Here is a 6,968-nt window from a genome sequence, read left to right on the forward strand (position 1 = left end):
CTAATCATTTTGAATGCAGGTCAATTGTACATTTAATAACAATAATATTGCATGTGTTTTCATATATACAGTATTGATATTTTTATAGGATTATACTAGTTTTAAAATATTGGTTCATCTTTATTTAGTTGTGTTTTGTTCTATATTTTTCATTGAGCTCTGTCAATAAATGAATTGAATTATCGTATTGGACAATGATTTCTGTATTCAAAAAGGCATTGACTGAAGTTATATAATGCGTCATCTTTTGTACATAAATTAGATAACGGATAGAGCGTCCTCTGTCGTTAAGACTCGTAGATCGGATGCCAGTATCAGAAACTTGTGTCAAATGTATTTTCTGACGTCAAAATAAGAGCGTACTTGGAGGTATTTTCCAACCTATGTGATGGGATACAGTAGAGTGAGTCATTGCTTGAAAAAAAAATCGAACGCTATCGAATCTAATTTGGTAACTAAGCACATTATAGACTTAATTATCTATTCTTACCTGTCTACGACGAAAAATAATAGCTCATTGGTATTTTTCATGCTTTAATGTTGCAAAATTATGGCTGAAATTTTGATTGAAATAGACATAACATATCAGATATTGTATATTGCAGAATCAATGAGCTTTTGGCAGCAGTCCACTTCATTTCATACGATATCGAGTAATTCTGTGAGCATGATGTCGATAGACACTCTAGCCTTCATTTTAATTACTCAATGCTTAATTTCTTTTTGTAGGTATACAGTATCTTCTTGTGATTTTTCGTGTTGTTGAAACAAACACAATATAGGCCTATTGTAAATTATAATGTGCTTTCTATGGGTTGCACTGCCTATGTTTATTAGTATTATTATTATTATTATTATTATTATTATTATTATTATTATTATTATTATTATTATATGGCTGCAATATATATATATATATATATATATATATATATATATATATAATATAAATCAAGATAGACATACATACGGCTATCTTGATTTATATTATATGCAACTATTTGCATTTATTCATTTATTTGAGAGCTATGCTACACGATGTATTATTATGTCCTTTATTCGGACACTGTATTTACCGTTCTTTGATGATTAATATATAGTTTAACTTGATTTATATTATATGCAATTATTTGTTTCTAGCCGTATCTATTGTGTAATGGAGTGTATCTGGTGGTATTTGAATCTGTTCAACCATGAAGCCTCTGTGGTCTAATGGTTTTGACACTCGCCTTGACAGCGAGAGATCGCAGGTTCGAGTCCCGCCAGAGGCATTTTATTACACAATTTCTTTATTCATTTATTTACAGGACTACATTCGTTGAGAGCTATGCTACACGACTAGATGTGTATAAGAGACAGATATAAATAAAACAATTCAGTCACCAGATAGGCCTAGTATTAAAGGTTAATATTATTACCTTAAGTGGCTACAGCATCGTATTGGGAATGTTATAAAATATATCTAAGAATGCATTTGGAATTCTAAAATTGTAAATATAAAGGTATCTTATTTATGAAAAAAATTATTTATGATAACGAAATTCTATTATTCTAGGTAGAGTGGTGAATATAAATCCAATTCAGGTACGTACAGCATAAAGCGAAGTGAACATAATTTTTCAATTAAAATTCAATAGGAAAAATTATGGATAAAACAATAAAATGAATCGTTTCTATGAATTTCTTGCAATTTTCATCGATTGTCTTCAATCCATGCATGTCATAAATGTTTCTTTGTTGTGCCTATGATGATGACTGGAACCTTTATTCTAAAAGATCCTGTTTACAAAAATGAAATGTTTGTTGTTTATGGTAAGGATAAATCTATATTAATTCACATATAAATCAATATTGCGTTTAATACTAGGTCAGTACGAATTTATTAAAGCCTATTATTTAATTGGTAATGAATTTGAAAACTTCATACTTTAATTAAATTATTTAATTCTTGTAAAAACTAGCTAGTAAGTGATTGCATAAAATTAGCTTTTACGTTTCTACTTAACCTTAATTATTCTATATATTATCATTTTATTATTAAAGTATATATAATACAGTATATTATTATTATTATTACTATGTTATAATATTATAGTATACGGTACTGTTTTATATTAACAGTCAGTTTACTGTGTTACATGTTATAGTTGTGTTTTAAGTAAGATGCTCGAATGAGATACATTTATCCAGCAAATCTTGCTTTTTAAATGATCTTGATCTGTTTAATGTTTTGTAATAGTAATAGAGCTGTGATGAGGTGCCACTGTTACGAAAGCGCAGCTTCAATAAATTTGTATTACTGTACTTGTTTTTTTAGTGTGGAACCCGAGACAACAAGCAGAATACTGTACATTAGGATTATTACAGGGAACAATTTTTAAAAAGATTGAGCATGCACAGAAGAGGGTGTGTTTGACCGTCTATAGTCCATGTGACATAAGCCTGTGTCAATTGTGACGTCAGATATTTAATAAGGTGGACAAACATCATAATCTAATATCCAATACAATAATTTATAGTAAATAGAGCTTTATCTATTCTTATCGGTTTCCAGAAATTGCAATATATACTGTAGTATGTCAAAAGTCACAATCATGATAAAGGCAAATAACTCCTACTTGAATAGTTCAAATCGTCCAGCAAGCAATAAGTATTGATAAAATGTTACATAGTTATAACGAGTTTGCTGGTTGGCCTTATCGGCCTATAAATTTTAATTTGTAAGGTGTGTTTATACTGATTAAATTTCATGTGACCTATAGATGAAGTGTTTACAAATTGATGGAAAAGATTCAGTGATGGCGTCGGGACCATCTGAGTTTGGACAGTGGATGGGGTACACCCGAAAGCGAATGGCCTGCAATCGGAGCTCCGAGCCCCTCCCCACTTGGACAATGTGATTGAGAGGTAGGCTTATACTGTATTAGGCCTACTTATATTTAAACGATTCAAAATTTCATAATCCGTAACATTACATAGGCGTAGCCTATCTAAACCTGCATTCGCACCGAATGCGAATTTTCTGATCGGAAGGCCTACCGAACCGATCAGAAAATCGAATCAATGAAGATAGGGACGATGGCGTTCAGCGCACGAAACGCAGTCCGAACTTGGTTGCGGATGATCCGATGTGAATACTGTTTAATGTCTTCGTGATGAAATTATCAGTTTTTATACGCTCATGCCTGGTGCAGTTTTTGTCTATAAAATTCAGATCGGCTGTGATATGATGCAATTAAAAGAATACAATTATTTTATCATAAGTTCAATATTCAGAATAAATGTTGCATGCAGTATGTCAGGCATAAGACTATAATACTCTGTTCAATTCTTTTGATATTGAAATAGGCATATATCACAGAAGGTTGGGTATTTCGATACCGGTACAGGACGCCGCAGACGAGACTCTAACACTAAAATAAAACTTATAGGCCTATAATATTTATGTTCTTGACATCACAGATTATTATAATACATGGTCCCGTGTATTTTGTCCTTGGACACTTTCTTTTATTAACCACATACCTCTCATTTTAATAATATTAGGACGGAATTTGAACTGTTGATGACGTCATCGGATGCAAACAAGGTTCTGTTTTGTTGATTCAAAGCTGGATTGATGTGAACCACCAAGCCAAATACGGTAACTCTTCTGAAGAGCATGCGCAGTTACCGATGAATAATGAGCAATTCGAAAAAACATTCATATTCATGCCGTTTTAATAACTATAACTGAACACCGATCCATTGAAAAAGTTACGATTACGTAACATCGCGTTATTACTGGAAGTGCTGCAGTCAACGAATTTGTGAACAATACCGCGCTGATGACAGCCAGTCACACGATAGTGTGGTGTGCCCCGAGTGCTTGAGGTTAACGAATACGGGCACAAGATTAAAATACTCTTAATGTGAATTTATAAACAGAAAATTAATGTGTGAGAGTTACTATACGACATACGCTATACAATACTGTATCAATCACTACACTAAACGTAGGCCTACTTTCCGGTAACGCATGCGCATTAGTCAACGGCGATAAGACACACCCATTCATTACAGGTCATTTCTGCTTGTTTTTCCACATATAAATTGCACATATAAATTGTGATACCTGTGGATAAACCTAATCACGCTGAGCAAAAATTCAAACCATTTCACCTGTTGAGTGAATTGTTACAACAGGGTAATGAGAACCAAAAGCGCTTGCAATGTACAGTAAATACAGGCGTATCCAAAGAAATAGAGCTGCATAGCTTGGTGAATAAGATGCTTGTTGCCTTCCAATCACAGGGTAGATTGTTGTCTTGGTTGCTCACTGTTACAAATCCTTGTCCAATGTGCCTAAATAATAATAAATAAATAAATAAATAAATAAATAAATAAATAAATATAAATAAATCAATAATTTGAGAAATTCTTGCACCCCAACTCATTATGATAAAAATTGCGAAGCTTATGAGCAGCTTATTATTTGAATATATAACGGCAAAAACCGAATTTGAAAACTATATAAAGACATTCATGTTTACCTAAAGAACTGAAGAATATTATACTGCCGTGCCGTAACTTACGGACTGCTTAAGACAACCGCTCAGTTGCATTCCATAAAAGGCAATCTAGTAAACTGATTATGAATATTCATTAAAGGTGTGCGCTAAGTCCTTGCGGTCTGGACATATCCTTGATGTTTTGATGGTGGGTATTGTGTGAATCATCGCTAAAAAAGTATGTTGGGGTTTTCTACTTTTTAAAACCATTTTAAGACAAAATTCTTGTGCACGAAGGCCCAATAGTTCGACACTTTGAGGTACATGATTCAAAGTTGTAGGCAGAGCAATGGACGAGTCTTTAGTCTACTTTACCATGGAGCTTATAGCTCCATGACTGTACTTAACCACACTACATTAACATTCTTTAAAAAAGTTAGTAGTAGTTTAGTACATAATATGTTTTATGATTAGAGATATAATATAGGCCTATACGAATACGAATAAAACATTAGGCCTATTGCCTATGATTTAGCGAGTGAAAATGGGACTTACGGCGAAGACCAGTGGTTGCTCCAGTAATATTGGAGAGTTATATTTAGGCCTACACGATTTTAGAATGGCCATAACCCGAGATTATATACCAGTTTTATTCATTTATTCGGCCAAGATAAAAATATAAAGTGTCAAGCAATACAACTGGTCAGGGTCAGTTTAGTCAGCTACCCCCTTTTGCAAGTGCGTATAAAAGCTCCCCCAACAGGGATTCGAACCCGGGACCTTCTGCTGTATATGCAGACGCCTTTAATCAGGTTAACCAATTGGGCCATTGAGGATTTGTTGATTCAGATTTTGAATAAATCGAATATAATACTGTAGTAGCACAATATCATTGGCCGAGAAATAACATGTTAATATTATATTAGTAAACATCGGGATGTGCTAAAGTGTGTAAATACAAATTTAATCACAGAAAATTACACAAATTATCGTCGGTGTTTTAAATAAAATTTAAACATTGCTATAACATAAATAGAGTATATTGCTAGAAAATGAAAGTGCAGTTTGCATCCGATAGACCGCTAAATAGGTCTGACGTAGAAACAAAACCCCTCGTCAACGTAAACGCGTACCTTTCTACACTCACGCAAGTAGATTAGAGGTACCGTAGCGTACCGTTCGGCAGTTTCGCACCACCAATGGGTTTGCGAATATTGGTTTGAGTATTGAATTGAACGGAACTTTTAAAATTCAGTACTCACAAAAATAAACAAATCGCTAAAAAAAATAAATTAGTAATTGTATAGGCCCCTATACTGTAATCACGAATAACATGGCATCATTATAATTATAATTATTATAACTATTCTGTACATCTCAAATTTTCCGTAAGGCCTATTTTGAATCTTGAAACATGGCATATAATGATGACGTTATAAGTGGCCAAGGGTCTCTGGTGGACGTTCCGTTTTCCGTACGACTAGGATGCTTTCGATTGCACGACGACGGTAGGGCGTAGAACGTAATGACGTCACTAAAAGTCATCTGCGCATGCGAGAACGTTAAGGTCACCTCGTAGAGTAGATTCTGGAACGCAATTTGGCCAAATCTACGTATGCAGAGAACGTAGGACGACGCCAGGTAGGACGGTCACGCATGAGTGATTCCGTTCCAGCGTCGCCGCACAATTCGAAAGCTTCCTACTTTTGCAGGAGACTGTCATCTAGAGACTGATGATGTTCTTTTTGTCATAGAGAAAATATAAAAACTATTTTCTCTATGTTTTAGTTTTAGCTGATTTTATTATCTTGTTGTTTTGATGTCTTTCTTTTTTATTGTAATTTTTATATTTTTTAAATATTTTTTCTTGTTATGGATGCACCAGCCTTGTGGTTGAGTGCCACTGATTAAAAAGTGCATATCCAAATAAATTAATAATTAATAATTATTATTATGGGACTGAATTTGACAAACGTATCTAAAAAATTCAACATATAAAAATATAAAGGATGAACTACTGCTGGTGGCGCTGTACGTCTCTGTTTCATAGGTGTAGCCTACCACCTATTACTATCAAACAAATAGTAAGATCCAAGCGTTATAATGGAAGTGAGCCCCCAGTCGACGTTAGCGCTTCATCTTGTATTTACCCTTGTTACTGCATATAACCTGATGCACAACTGTACTGGTGGTTTGTGTCACTTGTTCAAAGGCGTATTATTACATGAATAGATTGATTCTTTTTTGCTATTTTCTTAGAGAAGATGTGTGACCATTGGATGTACTTCACTGTACATCAACAATCCCTGTAAGGTTCAGAACAATTCCAGCTCCCTGCTAATTATATGAAACTGTGATTAATTATGTGCCGTTAATGTATCGGTAATGAAATATGGAAAATGACAATCAAAAACATTTTAAAAATCAATAATAAAAAAAACCAAAAACGATAGCTCATTTATAATTAGTATTAAATGA

The 6,968-nt window shown here is 33.6% G+C and overlaps 1 long non-coding RNA gene across 1 annotated transcript; it reads left to right on the top strand.

The window, feature by feature from the left end:
- The first annotated feature begins 605 nt into the window (after positions 1–605).
- On the top strand, positions 606–4,343 carry LOC117106765. Its single transcript, XR_004445137.1, has 5 exons — positions 606–725; positions 1,556–1,584; positions 2,318–2,475; positions 2,763–2,907; positions 3,547–4,343. It is a non-coding gene; the product is annotated as an uncharacterized LOC117106765 (long non-coding RNA).
- Positions 4,344–6,968: the final 2,625 nt, after the last annotated feature.

This window comes from Anneissia japonica, unplaced genomic scaffold (assembly GCF_011630105.1).
Source record: "Anneissia japonica isolate Jap-2015-1 unplaced genomic scaffold, ASM1163010v1 scaffold2471_len1564793_cov202, whole genome shotgun sequence".
In the NCBI taxonomy this organism is placed as follows: domain Eukaryota; kingdom Metazoa; phylum Echinodermata; class Crinoidea; order Comatulida; family Comatulidae; genus Anneissia; species Anneissia japonica.